At 46.5% G+C, this 22,401-nt stretch overlaps 1 pseudogene across 1 annotated transcript in view; it reads left to right on the forward strand.

Moving 5' to 3' along the window:
* Positions 1 to 611: 611 nt before the first annotated feature.
* Positions 612 to 22,401, forward strand: part of LOC311183320 (class I histocompatibility antigen, Gogo-OKO alpha chain-like) — a 37,313-nt pseudogene continuing 15,523 nt past the window's right edge. The window contains exon 1 of the transcript in view: positions 612 to 756. The product of the transcript in view is annotated as a class I histocompatibility antigen, Gogo-OKO alpha chain-like (transcript). The remainder of the gene's footprint in view (positions 757 to 22,401) is intronic.

Here is a 22,401-nt window from a genome sequence, read left to right on the forward strand (position 1 = left end):
AGACAAAGAGGAAAAAGAAGTAGAAGACAACGATGACGATGACTAGAAGAAGAACACGAAGAAGAAATACAAAAAGAAGTTGATGATGAAGACGAAGTGCAAGAAGAAGGAGAAAAAGAAGTAGAGGAAGAAGTAGAGGAAGAATATGACGACGATGAAGAAGATGAAACAGAAGAAGAAAAAGAATAATAAGATGACGACGACGATGAAGAAAAAGAAAACGACGTCGAAGACAACGAAGACGAAACAGAAGAAGACTACAATGAAGATTAAGAAGAAAAATAAGAAGACGATGACGTCAACGACGATGAAGAAGGAGATGACGATGACGACTAAAAAGAAGTAGAAAAAGAAGAAACAGAAAAAGATGATGACAACAAAGAAAAAGAAGACGAAAACGACGACGACGAAGAAGAGAAAGAAAAAGAAGACAACAACGAAGACGACATGAAAGAAAAAAAAGAATTTGACGAGTGCAACGATGAAGTGGAAAAGTTGACGATGATGAGGAAGAAGAAGGAGAAGACGAGAAGAAAAAGAGGAAGAAAAAGAAGATGACAATGAAGACGATGAAGAAGGAAAAGAAGAAGTAAAAGACGAATTCAACCACGATGAAGAAGGTGACGATGATGATGAAGAAGGAGAAAAAGAAGCATAAGAACACGATGATGACGAAGATAAAGAAGCAGTTGAAGAAGATTACCATGACGAAGGGGAAGAAGATGACAATGACTACGATGAAGTGGAAGAAGAAAAGTAGGATAAAAAGCAGAAAACACGTTGACTACGAAGATGAAGAAAAAGGAAAAAAAACAAGTAGAAGTCGACGAAATCGACAAAGAAGAAGCCGACGAAGAAGACGATGAGGAAGAAGAAGAAGAAAAAGGAGAAGTTCATGTAGAAAAATATGAAAGATGTCACCATCGTCTAATTCTATTGCTTCTTCTTCATCTTCTTCTTCAACTTCTTCTTTTCCTACTTCTTCACCTTCTTTTTGCCTTCTTCTTCTTCTTCAATTTCTTCTTTTTTTGCCTTCTTCATCTTCATCTTCATCTTCTTCATCTTCTTTTCCTCGCCTTCTTTTTCATCTTCTTCTTCTTCCCCAAATTATTATCCTCCTTCTCCTCCTCCTCCTCCTCCTCCTCCTTCTTCTTCTTCTTCTTCTTCTTCTTCTTCTTCTTCTTCTTCCTCCTCCTCCTCCTCCTCCTCCTCCTCCTCCTCCTCCTCCTTCTTCTTCTTCTTCTTCTTCTTCTTCTTCTTCTTCTTCTTCTTCTTCTTCTTCTTTTTATTCTTCTTCTTGATGTTTTTCTTCTTGATTTTTTCTTCTTCTTCTTTCTTTCATACAGAAAGAGGAAGGGAGAAACAGCCATTGAGGACAGGGAAGGAGACAGAAGAGGCCTCGCTGGCATCAGTCACTGTTGGAGTGGACACCCCATGCCTTGGGTGGCCTCGTCCCAATCAGAACCCAGCCCCAAGTCGATACAACCTCCAGACAGGTGGGCAGGTGTGTGAGCAGGGAGGGGGCCCTGAGAAGTCTGTGGCCAGCACATATGCACTGTCTGTGGCCCTGGCACCTTGACTGGGCCTGCAAGGCCCTGTAGGGCATGGCCAGAGAGGAGCAGGGCTGACAGGCACACTGGGTGGGAGGACAGGCACCCTGGGTTGGAGATGTTTCAGCCCCCAGCAGGGCTGTCCAGGCCTGAGTGAGGTGTGTGCAGGTGCCCTCTCCTGGGTGGGACCCTCCAAGTGCTGTGAGCCTGACACCAGCCTCCCCTCCAAGAGCAGCAGAGAGGAGTGGCCCACTCCCCAGGACCACCCCAGGGAGAAGCTCCACACTCTGGAGCTCCTCTGGGCCCATGGGAGACAGGAGCCTGGAGTTGCCGATGCTCCAGGGCCTGCTCCCTGGCAGGGAGGATGAGCCAGGTCAGCAGCCAGAGACCTGGGTCCCCAGGTTGTCCCTAGCTGCATGGCGCCATCCAAGGTCTCTGGGAGGCTGTGCTGCTGTCAGTGTTGTGAGATGAGCCTGGCATGGAGGGCCAACAGGAAGTGGCCCAGGCAGCCATGTGGCGGGCAGAGGGGGGTGTGCAGGGGGGCATCTGTCTGAGCAGGAAGTTCAGGGAAGGAGACCCAGGAAGTGATATCACCTCCGCGTGATGACAGGGCACACATCACCTCGGAACCCTGGTCCCCAGGCAGTTGGTTCTGAACCAAACCTGACCCAGTTCACTTGCCTGGTGTGTCTGGACCCGGCCCCACGTTTTCTTGCTGTTTGCCCAGGTCTCCCCACAGTGGACCCAAAAAAGTTTCCCGAAACTCGTGTCACACTCTGCTGAAAGGCATGAGGAGCCTGTGCGTATGCCTCAGGCCAGCACCTGCACTGCCCCTGAGGTAACTAGGGGGGCCCTGGGGACAGGTCAGGCCACGCCAGGGCTCTTATGCCCCCACTCCTCCATCCCCCCTGTGAGTGTGGGTGTGCGTGCGGTGACAGTGAGTGTGTGTGTGCTCAAGGAAGGAGGGTCTGGCCCACCAAGGAGTCCGTTCATGTCTACAGCAGAAACAGCCTGGCTGGTGGTGGGACCCAGAGAGTCATGGCTGCTCCCATTTCCCCAGCTGGTTGCTACCCAACAGGTGTGTCTGTTTACTCCCAGGAGGTCTTCTGTGTCCAGGAAGGTGAAGAGATCCAGAGAGTGCCATTCCCCAACTGTCCTCCCACAGCCCAGTGTGGGATCTGTCCCAGCATAGAGCCCAGGTTGAAGTGCACCTGCAACTTTGAGATTGGGGCACATGTCCAAAGGAACTGGCTGCAGTACATGAAATCCCTGGAGGAGCTGTCCGAGTGTGAGTGGCTCAGGCTGGTGCATGGGCCCGACTGGGTGGGGTAGGGTCAGGTGCTCCTTGGAGGAGACCACACGGGCTAGATTTGGACCATGAGCAGTATGACCTGGCATCTGCAGCTGCCGAATTTGAGGAACAGAATCCCAAGGGCCCCTTATTTTAGGCTGGTCTCAGCTCAGGGCTCTAGCATGTAGTTTGTTTGAAAAGGCAAGTGGCAATCTGGCGTGTGGCTGATGGCCTGTCCTCTTGCATCTCTAGCCGCTTCTCAAGGAGTACAGCCGGGCTCCCCTGAAGCCCATGGGACAGGCCAGAGCCCAGCCAAGTTGCTGATTGGAGAGAAGCAGACACCGGGGTTGTCTCTGCTTGTGCTGCAGGATCCCTGAAGGGGCTGGTTCCCCAGGCAGGGCTGCTGCTGCCTTCCCACCCTCACTTCAACCTGCAGGATGTTGGCCAGAGGTGGCTTCCTCCCACAGGTGTGGTTTGAGCTCAGGACACTCTTGCATAGGCTGCATTCTCCTGGCCAGGGCCTGTCTGTCCCAGCAGGGATGGAGTGAGCTCAGCACTGTCCCCATGGGGTGCAGCATCCTCGTCATTGTCTGGTTCCTCCTGAAGCACTCCTCTTATCTCAGAATCCTCAAAGAAGTCTTCGGGATCCTGCGCCAGTCTTGGCTTCCCCAGAAGGGGCGGGTGTGAACTGCCCACACTGGGCAGCTCCTGAAGCATCCTGGCCTCTACCTGTCTCCCACAGTGGGGCTAGTGTAAACACACCACTGCCAGGCATGCCCTGCTGGGGCCTGGCTAGGGCCTGGATCCCCGCAAACAGGTGGTGTGTGCTTATGCCCAGCAGGTTGTCCCACAGGTTGCAGGTCCTGGCCTGGTTTCCCCAGAAGGGCTGGTATTAGCTCAGCAGCCTGGGGACATCCTGCTGGAATCTGGGGAGTTTCAGGCTATGTAGGGGTTTAGTGAGCTCAGACTGCCCAGGAACAGCTACAGTACCGTGGGCATTGTCTGTCTGACCCAGCAGGCCTGCCGGGCTCTCCTGTTGCTCTGGTACAACATATGCAGAGGGTGCTCACCTGATGCCATTCTTTCAGGGTCCCATCCCCTGACCCCTGTCCTGCCTGCCCACCTCTGGTGCAGACTAAGCACCGCTGACCCCAAACGTCTCCTCACCCACCTCTCTAGCCACATATCCTCGTTTAACTTCTACTATCCCTCCACCCACTGACACCTGGCCCTCCTCTTGTCGTTCAAAATCTTTGTTTCCTAATTGATTTCAAGTTGTTTTCATTTTATTTCCTCCAGGGTTTCTTGTTCATTATAGAAATACTAATAAAGTTTGTTTTGTATCACCCAGGTTTTTTCACTCCTTTTGCATCCATTTCTGTCATAGTGCTGGCCTCCTTCTTGCTATGGCCTTTGCAGAAGATCTACAACCAGTGTAAACCCTTTAGCCAAACCACTCACTGCCCAGGCCCCTCAGGCCCTGATTCCTTCACATGTCTGCTGCATCTGTTCTGAATTCTACTTGGGCGTTTTACAGAGAAGGAACCAAATAAGTGGTGACCTGGTATCTTCCCAAGTACACAATAGAGGTAGTACACATGGTAGGTATAATGCAAATTTGGTTTGTTGGGCCTCCCTGGTGTCCTAGGGGTGAAGATTCAGCACTGTCACCACTGAGGCCTGAATCTAGCCCAGCTCAGGAAGCTGACCCTCCTAGGGCTCAGCAGACTTCTCCTATCTCACCAGATGCTCCCCTTAACAGTGTCTTTCAGTAAATCTACCTGTTCTGCTTCCCACTCTGTCTCTGCTGAATCCTCTTATCCCTATGCTTCAAGCCTATACTCTAGTTCTTCTATGCAGAAAGAAAAAAAAATTGGGGATATTGAATTTTAGTTAAACAGTAGGGTTTTGTAAATGAGCAATATCTATCAAATCAGCCATATGTCATTACATATGTATAATCAAGAAATCATTATTAATGTATATATCAGTCCATGTTAGGACATCCATTTATAAGAACATATGTTTTAGGAGGAAGATATTAAGATTAGAGATGTAATGGGATATCCAGGGCTACAATTTCATTAAATAGCCTCACCCAGGAATGCCCAATGAGACAGTGAGGAGTGGCAAGAGTTGCAGGCAGTGCCATGATGACTTAATTTGAATGGTGGCAATGTTGACCTCCCTCTGATATGGCTATAAAATAGATTCCTGGCAGTGGCTTGTGATTTTCTGAATGATTCCGTGCTGAGAAGGAGCAAGATGAGAAGATGAATGTCAAAGGAAGTTAGCAAATGAGGCATTTTTGTCCATGGGAGTGGACACAGGGTTTAAGACCTTTGTGTCTCATGTTAGTTCTCACCTCAGAGAGCACCTACCACAGATAATGTCCCTTTTGTGTGGATAACACTCAGCCTCTCTCGTTGGTCACCCCAGGGCTTATTCAACAGTCCCTGAAAGTCATAGAAATCGAGATCAAGGGTGATTTGATCATACCTGAGTCCAGTAGCATGAGTTTTTTCTCATCATGGGAGATTCATCAGTCACTGTCACTCATGAATGCCCAGATTTCCAGTCAAAGAAATCATAGTCAAGTTCTTGCTGTGATAACATCACTTAAGTAGACCAGACAGCTACATGATAACAGGTGGATTTCTTCACTCAGTTTACCCTGTTATGGAGAGTGATTTGTTCTCAAGAATTGACATCCATTCTGGATGTAAGATTCCCTTCCATGACTGCTAGCATCTCCATTCAAGAGCCAACAGATTGCCTGATTCACCAGCATAGAGACTATATAACATTGCCTCTGATAAGGGGCACGTTTTATGGTGAAATAAGTATCACATTGGCGGCGTGTCTGGAGGAATCACTGATTCTACCACACAGCATGTCACTTGGAAGTTGACAGCATAATTGAAGTAGGAGAGACATTAAAAACTTTTAACATTTTACCTTGGGCAAAACACTCTGAGATGGTGGAAGGCAGCTTTCAACATGTGTTATACACATTGAAGTAATGGCCAATATATAATCTGTGTTCCAATATCGAGAAAGCATGGATCCTGCAACTAAGAGGTGAAGAAGGATCAGCCACTCTCACTATTACTCCTAATGATGCACTGGAGGAACTTATACTTCTCACCCCACACCTTCACCCTATTAGATTAGAGGCTCTCCAGGGACGTGAGGTGGGAGGTTGGGAGGCATACTTGTACCAGCAAGGTTCTGCTGGATTTGATGTTATATCTACTGCCTAAGCATTTATATTCCTTGAGCCAGTGAGCCAGAATGAACTCTATTGTTATAGCTTTCAGAATAATTGACCCTGAGTACTATGAGGAGCTAGGCTTGCTGCTGCACAATGGAGTAAGAAAGGAGCACGTGTAGAAACTCTGGAGAACTGGGGCTTCTTGCCAAGTAGAAATACAAACAGGCCATGCAGAAACCATGTCCTGATGGGGGTGAGGGACTCAGCCTCCCACTCTGCAGGGATGAAGAATGTAGGTTTGCTCCAGGGAGAGGGGAATCTGGAATGGCTGTGTGGGAAAGAGACAAAGCACATTAATAATGGTGTTGTGACCACATTCATCTGTGGAGGCTTGGTCCATTAACTGAGTCTTTTGTAGAGCTTGTCACTGGCCACCTCATCAAAGACCCTGTGACTGACTGGACTCCACAGAGCGCGCGAAAAGATCTGAGTGGTGTAAGGAGTAGACTGTATTGGACATTTCTCAGTCCTCATGTCTTCTATCCCTTCGGTTCACCTTTTTACTGCTATAGTTTATTGTTTCATAGTAAGCAGTTTCATGCAGGTATAACCTTCCACCACCTTAGTCCAGTTGCACCTTATTTGTCAGGGAGATTGAACCCCAGTTGCCCATGGCCATACCCAGGTCAGTAAAGCTCCCTGGTATCAACTTTTCTTCCACTCCCTGCTTTATGCTTCCTGTTCCCAAGGTAATGAACCCAAATAAACTATTCGCATGCAAAATCTCAAGTTTTTTTTTTTTTCTGGCTAAGATATGTGTGTTACTTGGGGAAAATGGAGATGGGGATAAAGCTGCTGATATGGGTGTAGAAAGGTATCCACAGGAAAATTATCAATTATGCTAAATGCTGTTTATGTAAAAACACATAGATATGTAAAGAGATGCATGCAAAAATGTCACCAAAATATTAATGTTTATTATTATGGTAAGATGACAAGATAATTTTTCTTACATTTTTATATTTCAGAAGTTTCATATTTTATAAATGGTTTGAGTTGTTCACAATGAATGTGTGATATTTATATAATATAATTAGAGAAACACAGTAAAAATGGAAGTACAAATAATGAGACAAGGTGGTATATCTCACTTTAGACATCTACACAAAAAAATCTTTTTTCCCTGAAGCCAGAAAGTAAACCCTTCCCTACAGAAGTAAATAGAAGTTTTACCTTGTCAAAAGAAGTGTCAAGGCATGAGCAGAGCCCACTAGTTGCATAGCAAGGGCTGGACTTCAATCTGAGCTCCACTGGAACCTCTTGCTCTCCTCACACACCATCCTCCAACCTTGCTGAAATCAGATAACTCCAACTCCCACTTGGAGAAAAAGACAAAAAAATGTCCTGAACTCTCAGGCATTTGGTATTGCCTCAAAATTCTCACTTATGAGAGATAACAAGAGGAATTAAATTGGCTGATGTGTTCCAAAGGCTGATTTGGGCCCTATGAGGAATGATGCCATTTATTCAGAATTTTCTTTCCTCCACTATCCCTCCCTCTGATCCACTGTTTCAAGTCTTTCATTTATAATTGTCCTTAATATAGTTTGGTTCAGTTCCTAACCAGAACGTGCAGTGGGAAGGAATTGAGACAGTGTTTTTGAGAGGTGGGGAAAGTGATTGAACCCCTTTTATGAATTAGGATTTGAATTTTGGAAAATATAGGCAACTTTCTATTTCTTTTTAAAGATTTATTTATTTATATAAGAACTGGAGTATAGTCAGAGGCTTGGGAGGGTGAAAGAAATCACCAGAGACAGAGTGGGGAGCAGAACAGGCAGACAGACAGAAGACACTGCTGAGGGGAGCAGCGGGAGAGGCAGGAGAGGTCTGCCGTGCCATGTGGGTTTCTCCCTGGGTGGCCGGGAATCGAACCCACACTGGAGAGGCTGCGGACAGCTTCACAGCGCAGTGTTCCTCCCACTGCACCACCAGGGAGGCCTGCAACTTTCTATTTCAAAGAGTCGGTTATCACAGCCCTCACAGAGGAAATCTTCAGGGTGAAGATTCTAAGTATGAAGGATTTTGAAATGTGTACTGGAATGAAGAAGGTTGGGGAAATCAGTTCCAAAATCATCAGGTGACAGCAGCTTCAAATATTAGTAAATCCTGACTTGAGAATTGAAGAAAATTTCCCACTGGGAAAAAAATGGAATGAAAGTTGATACCTGGCACTTGATTCTACAATCCAGAAGAAAGAAAAGGCAAACTTCCTGCAAACATCAGTTTAGGGACTGAAACACACCAGAGGCATCGTTTTTCAGCATCACAATTGATGTTTTTACCACCCAGTGGTGATTAAACAAACTTATGAACACTCTTTTAAGTTCAGTATTCTCTATTGGAAACCATAACTTATAAGTCAAACTGTCAGGTCATCCCCAAATGCTGGGTTTTCCTTAAACCTCAGATTCTCACCATCCCCCATTCCACATGGCTCCTTAGAGGGAGCAAAGAATAAAGTTTTGCCTTACCCTAAGCCTTAGCCTTCCTTTACCTTGTCAATAAGATGTTCTCAAGGCATGGTCCTGTTTTGAGAAGGCAGTGGGTGGGGCGTTCTGAGCTAGGGTGCCTGAATGTCTTAGGATGCCTTCAGGATAAATATCTTCAGGATAAATCCCAGGTTTGGGATGAGCTAGTCACCCGGATGGTGGAGGCTTCGGTTTTTGTAATATTTTAATGTTATTTAGATATCCAAGCACTCCAGGAAGCTTCTAGGGAGCAGGAAATGTCCTCGTGGGGAGACAATTAAGACACAGAACCTCACTCTGGATGTGGCTCCCCTTTGTGTGCACAGCCCTGTCCCTCTGGGAGCGCCAGGAGAAGCTGGGGAGACCTAATTATATTTCGAGTTCCTTCCCACAAAGGCCCTAGGAGCCCTCAGGATCAAGCACTCCCTGTGCTGGATCCCGTGCTGTCTGCACACGTGCTCAGGGGCTCACTCCCCACATGATCCCCAGGAGGGAAGACATGGCAGGGAAGGTCTCCCTCCCCTGTGACGTGAGTCCTCTGCTCACTAGAGGAGGCAGCAGAGGCCCCTGAGGAGACACTCGGGGACTCTCCTTGGGCCGGGATGTGAGGGAAGGGCCTGCATGGACACCACCACTTTCCCTGACACTTTCCCTCCAGGGAGGAATTTTTTAAATTTGACTTATCAATAGTAGGATGGCCTGGGCTGGTAGTGAGGCAGCTGTCACTAAGATGACCCAACCTCACTCTGGATGTTTCCAGTGGATGTGACCAAACTGAGTTCCCAGACTCCTCAGCTCGGAGACCCTCACTGCAGCTGCCATAGCAGGGGGCCCTGGGCTGGTCAGAGCCCTGCATCCCCTGCTGTGTTTCCTGGGCTGGGCTTTTGAGTCTCACTCCCCACAGTCATTAATTGCTCTGGGATCATGATATCTGGCAACTTCCAGGGTGTCATGGGTTAAACTGAATAATCCATGTTTGTCTTATTTTCATTTTTGGCTTTTTTTCCTTTTTTTTTTTTTTTTTTTTTGCATCATGAAAACTCAATTCCACACTTTCTCCCTCTCCCAGGTTTTTTTTTTTCTGATTGTGCAGCAGTGTTACAGCAACAACAAAAATAAAAGAGCATTTACAGTAAAAAATCTTACTTCTAATCACTTGCAAATACAATAATAATACTTACCTTTCTGTGCTCTCCTCCAGTGTAGCCATGAATACAAGGGGATTCATCCTGAACACTATAGTGGGGAGGGAGGTGTGGGATCCAGCCTGGGTTTATCTGAGATCCTCTCCCTGCTGCACATGGAGGGGTACCTGGGGAGATGGGGGAGCCCAGAATGAGAAAGAAACCTAAGTTCACCCACCTAACGTTACACCTTCTTCCAGGAGCTGAGGGAGACCCTGCTCCATCTCTCCCTCCCTTCCTGGACTGTGGACAAAGGCTCAGCTCAGGAACTGGGGTGACCTGGGCTAATCCTGCCCCTGGGCCAGGCCAGCAGGACACACACTCCTCCCCCGCCCCTGTGTGGCTCCCTCCTGCTCTGCTCTAGAGAGAAAGTAGCTGCAGCCCATGGTGCTCCCTGACTCTGAGGCCAGTGGGTTTTCTATGGTGACTCCAAAGGAGAGAAAAATTGGGGTTTGGGGGAGGGAGCTGTCAGGGTGAAGGTGCCACCATATTGTAGATGGGGCCTGGAGGAGGGTCCTGTCCAGCTCCTTACACCTCAAGCCAACCATGAGGTATTTCTAAACCTCCTCTTCCTCTTCAGAGCCAATGCTTTTTCAGTCCTGCTCAAAAACTGCTTCTACGTGGAACTGTATTTACTGTTTTTTCTGACACTCTTTACTCTGTGTGTAATTTGAATTAATGTATTCTGGGCTTGATGTTAATTGACTTCCCATCATCTTATGTTGTGTATCCTGTCATTCCTGTTACACACACACACACACACACACACTCACTCCCCTCTGCTTGGGAACCAGATCCTCACTCAGCACTGGGGGTTACTCTGACCCTCTGTCTCTGGTTCCCCTCAGAGCCGCCCTCTCTGCAGTGTCTCTACCCAGCGGAGTCTGAGCAGCCCCAGGAGTCCCTGCACCTCCTGCCTCTGACCTTGTGGGAAACCAGCCCCTCAGCCTGCATGACAGTGAGGAGGCGAAGGCAAAGTCCTGAGGCCGGTGATTGATGGAGAAGACAAGTTACTTTTTTTCTTTTGCTTAAAACTTTTCTTTTTCCCCCTCATTGTATTATTCAGTTGAGGTAACATTGGTTTACACACTGCATATGTGCAGAGGCACAGGGTCACCCTCTTCAGATGTTCATTATCACTTCCCACCCACCTAAGGGCCCCCACAGTCCTCTACCACAGTCCATTGGACCCTCTTCCTACCTTGTTTCCTGCTCTTACCCCCACCCCATAGCTTCAGTTTTGCAGTTATAATTCTAGAGTTTGTTTTGGTTTAGTTTTACCAGTCCCTGCTTTGTTTCTTTATATTTCACATATGAATGAAATCATCCAGTATTTAAATTTCACCTTCAAACTTTTTCACTTAGTGTCATCCCATCCACATCTGTCCATGTTGTTGCAAATTCAATATTTCGTCTTTTTCACAGCTGGGTAGTATTCCACTGGGTATAAAGCTTGTGTTCTTCATCCCCTCCTCTGCCGTTGGGCACTTAGGTTGTGTCCATAGCTTGGTTATGGTAGACAGGGCTGCAGTGACCATAGGAGGCACATATTCCTCGGAATTAGTGTTCTACCTTCTTTGGATTAATACCAAGGAATGGAATCCCTGACCAGGTGACAGATCTATTTTGAGGAACCTTGGTTTGTTCTCCACAGGGGTAGGACTATACCCGTGTGCTATCCATAGAAAAGGGAGGTTCCAGTTGTCCTGCCCCGCCCAGGGAAATGTGGGGCTGAGCAGGGATGAGAAGCTAAGGAAGAGGAGGAAGATGTGGAGCAAGATGGGGAGAAAAGACTGGAGGCGGCGCATGGAGCAGAGAGACATTCGAAGAAGAAGACACTCTTGCTCCTCAGGCTTGGACTTTTGCCAAGGAGTTGGGGACATGGAAAGAGACACGTGAAAGAGACAAAGACGTGGATGAGAGACTCAAGGGGAGGCTGACAATGGCCGCTGTTATCTTGTTGTGGATTTTGACTTTGCTCTTTTCCTCCCAGAATTGCCTGGCCCCTCCTGAGCCTTTCCCATGGGTCTCTACCAGTAAGTGCCTTAGACCTGTGGCAGGCCTTCGGGCCTCAGCGGGCCTGCTTTGGGCAAGCCTGTTTGGCTGGGCCTTACTCATGAGGGGACAGGTAACTTTGGGTGCTTCACTTGGGAACTATTCTAACTATATTCTTTCTCTTCTCTTTTGCTATTGCACACTAATTCTCTATTGCACACTAATTTGTATTAATTTTCTTTTCTAATGAAGGTGTTATGCATTAGAATATGTATTTTCTTTATGCAGCTGATGACACAACTCATATCAAGTGCACAGGTTTGAGGGGCCAGGGAACCCCTCATTCTGCTGGCTAGCAGGACCAGTCTCCATTCTGACCCACCATGTACCAGAGTTCCTTTTTCTCCACACCCTTCAGTGGGTCATTCTCACAAGTGTAAGGTGGCACCTGGGTAACACTGCCTTAGGCTGGCATTGAAGGTTAACACCATCAGTGATGAGTCAGGTGGACATGATGAGCACTGATGTGTTGAGTGGACAATGGCCCTGCACCCCTGGGGTCTGCTTCCCTAAACCCAGAGTCCCAATTGAAAAAAAAAAAAAAACTAAGTTGAGGGACAATAGTCCTGAGCAGTGCTCCTTGATGGAGGTTAAGAGTAGAAAATTTAGGGTGGAGGGGTCACATGACCAGAAACTAGAGGTGGGGGTAGAATTGATTAGCAGTTATTAAACCAACTATAGAAATGAAAATCGCTTTGGGCCAACTGCCATAGCAAGTATCAGACGCTATAGGAAGTATAAGGAGGCACAGACCAGAGCTGGGATGTGGGGATGGAGCCATTGCAGAGACTCGCTGCTCCTGACAAATCAGTCTAATCACACCATAGAAGTAATTAATTTAACGACAGATGACAATCCCACAAAGGAATGAGCCCTCCCTGGGCCCCCAGCGGCAGGACAGGGATCTGTACACAAAGGGGCGCCCAAGACCACTGTCAGGTCAGAAGTCCTTAATTTTTTTTAAATTAATTTTATTTTCATATTCCCCATACAATTGCAACCCCCTTATTTTGACCCCAATCCCTCCCCTCCCCTCACCCCACTCCTCTTAGAGTGTCTCTGGTTCATAGTTGTTTGTTGATTTTGATTTTCACTTTCTTATAGTATTCATTTTCCTGGTCCTGTATTTAAGTTTTCTAGCTTCCTGCTATGAGTGAGACCATCCGGTATTTTTCTTTTTCTTTCTGGCTTATTTCGCTGAGCATGATCCCTTCCGGCGCCATCCATGTTGCTGCAAATTGCATGTGTTTATCTTTTTTGAATGCTGAGTAATATTCCATGGTGTATATGTACCACATATTCTTGATCCAGTCATCTATTTTGGGGCATTTGGGTTGTTTCCAAAGCTTAGCTATTGTAAACAGTGCTGATATAAACATAGGGGTGCAGGTGCTCTTTGGAATTGATGTTTCTGTGTCCTTTGGGTAAATACCTAGGAGTGGAATTGCTGGATCATTGGAAGCTCTATGTTTAGTAGGTCAAGAAATCTCCACACAGCTCTCCATAGTGGTTGGACCAGTTTGCACTCCCACCAGCAGTGCAGGAGAGTTCCCTTTTCTCCACAACCTCCCCAACATTTGTTGTTGCTAGTTTTTTTAATATGTGCCATTCTCACTGGTGTAAGATGGTATCTCATTGTAGTTTTGATTTGCATTTCCCTGATTACAAGAATGATTTTGAACATTTTTCATATGCCTGTTGGCCATTTGCATTTCCTCTTCAGAGAAGTTTCTTTTTAGCTCTTCTGCCCATTTTTTGACTGGATTATTTTCTTTGTTGTTGTTGAGTCTCATTAGCTCTTTGCAGATTTTTGTGATCAGTCCTTTATCATTAGTGTTATGTGCAAAAATGTTCTCCCATTCGGTGGGGTTTCTCTTTGTTTTTGTTATTGTCTCTTTTGCTGTGCTGAAGATCTTTAATTTGATGTAGTCCCTTGCTCATGGATTGGAAGAATAAACATTATTAAAATGGCCATCCCACCAAAAGCAATATACAGATTCAATGCTATTCCAATGAAAATTTCAATGTCATTCTTCAAAGAAATAGAACAATTATTGATGAGATTCATATGGAATCACCAAAAACCCTGAATAGCCAAAGCTCTTCTGAAAAAAAAAAAGAAGGGAATGGTGGCATCACACTTCCAGACTTCAAACTATACTACAAAGCCATAATCATCAAAACTGCATGGTATTGGAACAAGAACAGACACACAGATCAATGGAATCTAATAGAAAATCCAGAAATAAACCCACAGATTTATGGTCAACTAATCTTTGACAAAGGAGCAAAGACTATGCATTGGAGCAAAGAAAGTTTGTTCAATAAATGGTGCTGGGAAAACTGGGTCGCTACATGCAAAAGAATGAAGCTTGACCACTACCTCACACCATGCACAAAAACCAACTCAAAATGGATTAAAGAACTAGACATAAGACCTTAAACCATAAAATACATAGAAGGAAATATAGGCGAAACACTACGTGATATGCACATCAAAGACATCTTTACAGACACATCACCCAAAGCAGTGATAGTGAAGGCAAAGATCAGTGTCCTTATTTTTAGTTTCCAGTGGTCTCCAGGATATAACTGGTTCCTAGGTTCTGGGCAAATCCCCAAATATAAAGTTTGCCTCAATCTGTTGGGATGAAAACTTAGATTCCAGGGTCCCTGTAATTTGTTTCTGCTTCTGCTTCCAAGGATGAAAGCCCCTCCTCCTGGGAATCGCCTGACATTCTCCATCCTTTGGATCAGGGAGGGGCCTAGAAGAGCCCCCAGGGCACTGGCTAGGAGGATGGGGAGGCTCCTGGAAAAGAGAGCAGAGGATGGAAATGGGGACTTTAGGGGACAGAGGTGGAAAGCGGTGCAGGGGGAGCCAGAGAGGACCGGGCAGGGACGGGGCAGCACGGGGGACACTGAAGGGGAAGGTATGTGTGGGTGACACGGGCTCTCACTGTGGGGCTGGAGCGTCTGTCTCACCTGGGGGGATGCAGCAGTGCTGGCCTGTAACTGCCCAGAGGAACTGCGCACATCTGGGGCCTTGCCCGTCCTTGCAGGGCTGGCGTCACCCACACCCAGGCACATGCTGGTGATGGAGAGGACTGTAACATGGGGGTCCCCAGGGGAGGATCCAGGCCTCTGCCCCACCCAAGGAGGGCGGAGCTGAGCAGGGAGAAGCAGCTGGAGAGGAGGCTGAGGAGGAAGGAAGCAGAATGGAGGCAGAAGGAGACCTGGGGGAGGCACATGGGGTAGAGAAGCTGCACTTGCTTCTTGGCCTTGGACTGGGTGACACAGATGTGGGTGAGAAATCCATGTGGAGGTGACAATGGCTGCTTCTTTCTTGATTTTGGTTTTTCCTTTCAGACTTGTCAGCCCCGTCCACCCTTTTCTATGGATCCACACCAGGAGGTGCTTTAGACTGTGACAGGCTTTCAGGCCCTGCTTTGGGCCAAGCCCGTTTGGCTGAACATTTACCCACGAGGGGATGGTGACTTTGGTGCTTGATTTGGAAACTTTATTCTTTCCTTTTTCTTTGTTGCACACTAATTGTACTGAAGTTCCTTTCCATTAAAGGAACTTAGATGTTTTGTTTTAATGCTGCAGATGGCAGAGAGATGGGGGATATAGATGTATAAGGGAAGCTCCCAATGCAGAATATCCCCCCTCAGTGCATGAATGCTGGGGTGCCAGGGAGATTCAGGGTTCCAAGAGGAGAGCAGAGCAAGGCCTGCGCCGCCCTGGAAGACCAACCCTGGAGGCTGATTCTGGGGCTCCAGGGCTCCACTCCCTGCAGGTGGGACAGAGTCAGCCCTGCTCACATCTGCAGGAAGCCAGAGAGCCCCTCTGTGCCATGACTCTGCAGATACTGCTTTGGGGATAGTGTGAAAAATAAATGAAGAGCAAAATTAAATGGAATCTAAAAGCAGTAGAAATAGTTTTTTACAATCATGTTTATTTTGAAGGACACTTCAAGGGACATGGAATCCTGGCCTGACAGCTCATTGTTATCAGGACCTTGACTGTCACGTGAGCTACTCTGGAGCACCTGTTTCTTTTGAGAAAATAGCCACTGATCACTTTATCACCTTAATTTTTTTAATGGTCTGTACCAAATCACTTCATACTTTGCACCTAAAACAAAGATCTGGCATCTCCACAGTCTCTGAGGGGGAGGCGGCAGGAGGGGCCTCACTCAGAGGCTCCAGCTCCGCGTCCCACGAGGCTGCGATGGGGATGAGATGTTGGCGGATCTGAAGGGCCGTGATCAGTGTGGAAGGATCTTCCCTTCCCCAGCACTGGGCAGCAAGAGCCCACTCTCTGCTTCTGGGAACAGGCCTGGGAACTTCTCTCTAAATACACCCCAGGTGACCCTGATGGCACAGACTTGCAGTCAGGCATTTGGGGTCCCCAAGCCCAAAGCATGCTGTTGCACAGGAACATACTCCACTGTGTGCTGGGGTCACAGAGAACCACGTGACCCCGCCCTGGAGGACCTGCAGCCTGTGGTGTGTAAGGAGAGAAGGGTTGCAGTAGCTGCCTCAGAGGGGGCCAAGGCAGAGACAGAGAGTTTCCTTCCTCAGCAGGAAGGGGACATGGGAGCTGGGTCTTGAAAGCCAGAAGTGGGCAAAGGAACAGAAGTGGCTCAGGGAGCTGATTGAAGGTCGACTATGTGACCTCAGCAGTCACTTTCTCTGTGTGACCTCGGGGGTCCCTCCCCAGCACTCTGTGAACTGGGAAGTGATACTGTCCTGACACCCCTCCCCCACACCCTCTCAGAAACAAGGACATGGAGACTGAGGGGTTATGGCAGTGTCCGGGTCTGAACCCCAGCCACCTGGCTAATGTCTGGGCCTCTGGACCGACACCATCCTCCAAACTGACCAGGGGACCAAGGAGGCAGTGACCCTGGAGTCCTCACCACCTGCTCCAAATACCACCCATTTCTTGTCTGGATTTGACTAAAGACAAAAGCACAGTAGTAAGTCATCATGTTATCACTTTATGGAAATGAATTGAACTCACCAAAGAAAAAGACAGAGTGACTGGTTGTACCAAAAAATAAAACCCAAATTTATGCTGCCTCCAGGAGACAGGATCAAAACAGTTCTTGGGAAAAACACAAGAAAATGGGGCACCCCAAAAATTGCAGGGGCTGCCATATAAGATAAAAAAAGCTTCCAGCAAAAAAGGTAACAAGAGACAGAGATGAACATCATACGATGAAGGAATCCTAAATCAGGAAGACATAACACTCATCAGTACACATGCACCAAACAAAGGAGCAGCAAAATACATAAGGCAACTATTAACAAATCTGAAAACAGATATTGGCAGCAACACAAGAGTGGTAAAGAAATTCAACACTCCACTTTCATCAAGGACACACCACCTGACAGAACTCTGGGAAACTATAATTTTAAGTGAGAAATTAGACCATCCAGGCTGAGTAGATATTTATAGGGCGCTACACTCCAAAAAGCTAAATAATATTCTTGTCAGGTGCACCTGGAATGGGCTCCAGAATACATCATTTGTTGGGTCACATAACAAGTGTCATAAATTCATGATGACTGAAATCATGTAAGTATCTCTCTGATCACAATGGTATCAAACTCGAAGAAATATAAAAGGAAACCGGGGGGGGGGGAAATAACGTGTGAAGATTGAACAATACACTACCAAATCACTCTTGGGTTAAGAAGGAAAGCAACCGGGCCTCCCTGGTGGCGCAGCGGTTGAGCGCTGGGTTGTGAAGCTGCCCGCAGTCTGCAGCGCTGGTTCAATCCCCGGCTGCTCCCCGGCCACCAGAGGAGGGTCCCACATGGCGCGCAGACCTCTCCTGCCGCCAGCTGCTCCCCTCAGCAGTGTACTTCGGTCCCTCTGCCTGTTCTGCTCTCTGCTCTGGCTCTGGTGAATTCTCTCACCCTTCCGCACTTCTGACTGTATCCAGTGCTAGTATAAATAAATAAAAATAAATCTTTAAAAAAAAAAGAAGGAAAGCAACAATTTAAAAATACCTTGAGACAAATGACAACCTATCAGTGGGCACAGCACAAGCAGCACTAAAAGGGGAATATAGAGCAATACAGGCCACACCTAGAGTCAAGACAGAGCTCAGGTAAAGAATCTAAACAGCTAGAAAGAACAAATGAAACCAAGAGACGGTAGAAGGAAAAAAATATTAAAGCAGAAATAAATGACAGAGAAATCAAAGACAGATAAAAAAAATCAATGAAACCAAAATATGGTTCTTTGAAAAAAATAAACAAAATAGACAAGTATTTTACTACACTTTCAAGGAGAAAAAAAGGAAAAAAAAACTAATAAATAGAATAAGAAACAAAAGGGGAGAAGTTACAACAGACACATTAGGATACAAAAGATCATAATACCAAATATCTATACGTCATAATGCCAAATATCTGTATGTCGATAAATTGAATGACCTCAAATAACCTAGAAGAAAGTGACAAATTCTTAGAAGTATACAACCTTCTGAGACTGAGTCAGGAAGATTCAGAACAAAGCAACTACAAGCAAAGACACTAAAACTTGAATCAAAAGTTTCCTGAAAATCAAAGCCCAGGACCAGACATTTTCAACTCTTCAAAAACACAGAGGAAGAGGGAATGCTGCCATCACATCTCATGAGCCCAACAGTCCCTTGATACCAAAAGCAGAGAAGGACATCACACAAAAAAGAAAGCTACAGACCAATCCCTGATGAACATAGATGCAAACATCCTCAACAAGACCTTAGCAAACCAAATTCAATTACACATGAAAAAGGATCACACGTCATGACTGAGGGGGGTTTATCTCAGCAACACAAGGATGGGTCAAAATTTGAAAAAAATCAATTAGATTTCCACTCACACCAGTAAAAATTTCTATTATCAAAAGTCAAGAAATAAATTCTGTGAGGAACAAGGATTAAAGGACCTTTTGCACTATTGGTTGGATGTAACTGGTGCAGCCATTTGGGAAAACAATATGGTGGTTCTCAAAAAATTAAAAAAGAATTGCAATATGATCCAGTATTTCCACCTCTGGATATTGACCTGATGAATAAGAAAACACTTATTCAAAACAAGACAGGGCCTCTATTTTCATTGCAGCGCTATTTACAATAGCCAAAATAGGGAACAACTCAAGTTCTAAAGAACAGATGAATGGATTAACAAAATGTGATTTACAAATATCATACACACACATAATGGAATGGTACTCAGATACTGCAAAAAGTAGAAATCTGGCCATTTTCAACAATGTGGATAGAATTTCAGGGAATTATGCTATGTCAAATTGAGAAAGACAGATATCATAGGATTGTACTCATTTGTGGAATATGAAGGGAATAAAGCAATCAACAACCACAACAAAATGGCAATCACCAGAGGGGATGGAGGGTAGAGGGAATATCTTGGTGAAGGATTGTGATTGGACTTTTGCTGCTGGGTATGTGTGAAATATACAGTTGCCTGCTGAGAAACTCTACACCTCACATCTATGCAGTGTGTAAATTAATGTTACCTCAATTGAAAAAAGAAGAAGAAAAAGCTTCACCCAGCCTGCTCCCCAGTCAGAGCCCTCCACCTGATCAGGCCTGGGAAGACAGGACAGGACTGCACTGTCCTCGGGAGCCCCTTGCACCTCCAAAGAGCCACTTCTCACCTGTGCTGCCCCAGCTTGGCCTGACACCCTCCTGTCTCACCTGGAGACACACAGACTAGTCTCTTCTGCCACCTGGGAGCTGAACCAGGCCCTGGTCTGCTCACAGCCTGGCAGGGGCTCCCCATCCCCACAGTTACCCCCAGTCTCACAGTGTGGCCCCTTCCCAGGCCTCTGATACCCACTCCTGTGTCCCTCCCTCTCCCTCTGCTCTAGCTGATGCTCACCCCCTCTGCCCTTGCACCCCTGGCACCAGCCAGCCCATCACAGGCTGTTCCCTCCATGGGAACCTCACTCCTGAACATCCCCTTTCCAGGGCTTTGTTTCTATCCCACCATCTGCACTGACCCCCTTGATGGACACAGCTGCCCCCACAACCCCCTTTCCTGCTGCCCCACCTGCTCCCTGCCTGTCCCTCCTCTCAGCCCCTCTACAGGATGGGGTGGGTTTCTTGTCTTTGTTATTCCCTGTCTCCTGCATGAAAGCAGCTCTCTGAAGTTAGGAATGTCTCTGTTTTGTACACAGCACCAAGCACATAATATATAAATATTGGTGGAGTTAAATGAATTAGTAACTGACAAGTGTTTCTTTTTTTTAATTTTTAAAAATTTTTATTTTTTACATCATTGTTCATTTTTAAACAATATTTGCTCCCCCACCCTCAGGTGTAGTCCCCATAGAATTTCCTTCACCAATGTGTCCGTGCACCATCACCACAGACCCCTGTGCTCCTCCCTCCCTCCCTCTGATCCCTCTCCCTCCTCCTCCCCTGCAGTATGTCTCTCATTTATAATTGTGTTTTTGCTTTATTGTTTTGTACTGTTATTATTGTTTCTTCAGAGAAGTCTGAAGTTAACCTGATTGGTTTTCCCTTATAAGGTATCTGTTTCTTCCCCCTAAGTTAACTGACAAGTGTTTGATACAAATAAATCAAAAGTAAAAAATGAGGGGATAGGTATTTTCACATTTTTGATAGTTCACTTTTTGAAACATCATAACCCCTGACTGAGCAATTGTCATCCCTCCCCCTCTTGTTACAGCTCAGAGACTGCTCTTAACTGTGTCATCACAATAGTTTTTGGGGAGCACCCCCATCTTTTATATCTATCTATCTATCTATCTATCTATCTATCTATCTATCTATCTATTACATCATTCTACATTTTTGTGGAATGTGTGCTTTCTCCTCTCGTAACAGAGTTGTGCCCAAGAAACGGAGAAGTTCCATGTTCCCTGCCCCACCCAAGGTAGGGTGGAGCTGAGCAGGGAGGAGCAGAAGCTGGAGGAGGAAACTGCAGAAGGAAAGAAGCAGGACAGAGAGCCAGAAGGAGACCTAGAAGAGGCACATGGAGCAGAGAGAACTGTGAAAAAACTATGCTTGCCTTTTGGTCGTGGACTGGTTGAAACAGATGTGGGTGAGACTCATGGGGAGGTGACAATGGTATTTTTTGTCTTGATTTTGATTTTGCTCTTTTCCTTCCAGACTTGTTTGGTTGTTTCTGATCCTTTTCTGTGGGTCCCCACCAGAAGGTGCTTTAGACTTGGGGCAGGCTTTCATGCCTTGCTCGGGGCCAATCTTGTTTGGGTGAACTTTTACCCATGAGAGGACGGGTAACTTTAGGTGCTTGATTTAGAAACTGTAGTCTTTGTCTTTTCTGCATTGTTTACTCATTTTATTAAAGTTCCTTTCCATTAAAGTCTTATATGTTTTGTGTTGATGAGGCAGATGGCAGAACCTATTTAGAGGAGGCAGGTTTGAGGGTTCTGGGGTGCCCCTCTCCCTGCCCTGTAGCACTCTCAGGTGTAGTCCCCTTAAAATTCCCACCACCAGTTCACCCACGCACCATCAGCATTGTCCTTTGTGTTCTTCCCTCTTCTGTTTCGATCCCTCTCTCTCCTCTGGGAAGTACCCCAATTTTTCTGGAGCCAGGGTCCCCCCACACAGCCATCCTTCCTGAAGGAAGAGCTCCAGACCCCAGGGCCCTACCCACTCGAGGGAGACAGTGTGATGAAAAACTATTTTGCCAGGCTAGAAAGGACCAAAGGGCACTCCAAGGACAAGTGGGTACAGGTTTCATTATTATCACACTAGTGGGCACCAGACAGGAGAGTCTCCCCTCTAAGATCTGGGCCATGAACATACACAAAGGTTTTCATTTATACTCCGTCATTTCAGCATTTGTTACACAGATAAATTTGACAAATTTCCTTTTTTGGCGCAGGCCATTTGGTAGAGCACAGGGCTGTTTAGAAAAAGGGGGGGAGGGGCGGTTAGACAAGGATCTGTGCTATGGGAGAGGAAAGGAGCCAGCCACTTGACTCCTTTCTTTTGGAATGAGGCCCTGTTAAGATAGAGACCAGGGCCTCCCTGGTGGCGCAGGCGGTTGAGCGCAGCACTGTGAAGCTGTCCACAGCCTCTGCAGTGCAAGTTCCATCCCCGTCGGCCTCTGAGCAACCCACCTGGCGAGCAGACCTCTCCTGTCTCGCCCCCTGCTCCCCTCAGCAGTGTATTTCGTCAGTCTGCCTGTTCTGTTCCGCACTCTGTCTCTGGTGAATCCTCTCACCCTCCTGCACATCTGGCCTGTACCCCAGTTCTTGTATAAATAAAATAAAAATCTTAAAAAAAAAAGATAGAGACAGTCATAAATTGCTCGGAGGGGAACTTGCAAATGCTAAGATGGTAAACATGCTAATTGTGCCAGGAGGGTGTGATCGGCCCTTTTACTGCATCAGTTGTTTCATGGCTTTCCCCTTCACCATCAGTTTCAACATTACTTTGGACAGTTTCCACTTCAACAGAACAGGGAGGGACACTGTAGGGTAAATGATTGTCAGGCTTTTCTGCTCTCTGCCATTAGGATTGATGATGGATCCCTGTGGGCCCTGAATGCATGTCTGATGG

Source organism: Talpa europaea (genome assembly GCF_964194135.1).
Source record: "Talpa europaea genome assembly, chromosome: 13".
Classification (NCBI taxonomy): Eukaryota; Metazoa; Chordata; class Mammalia; order Eulipotyphla; family Talpidae; genus Talpa; species Talpa europaea.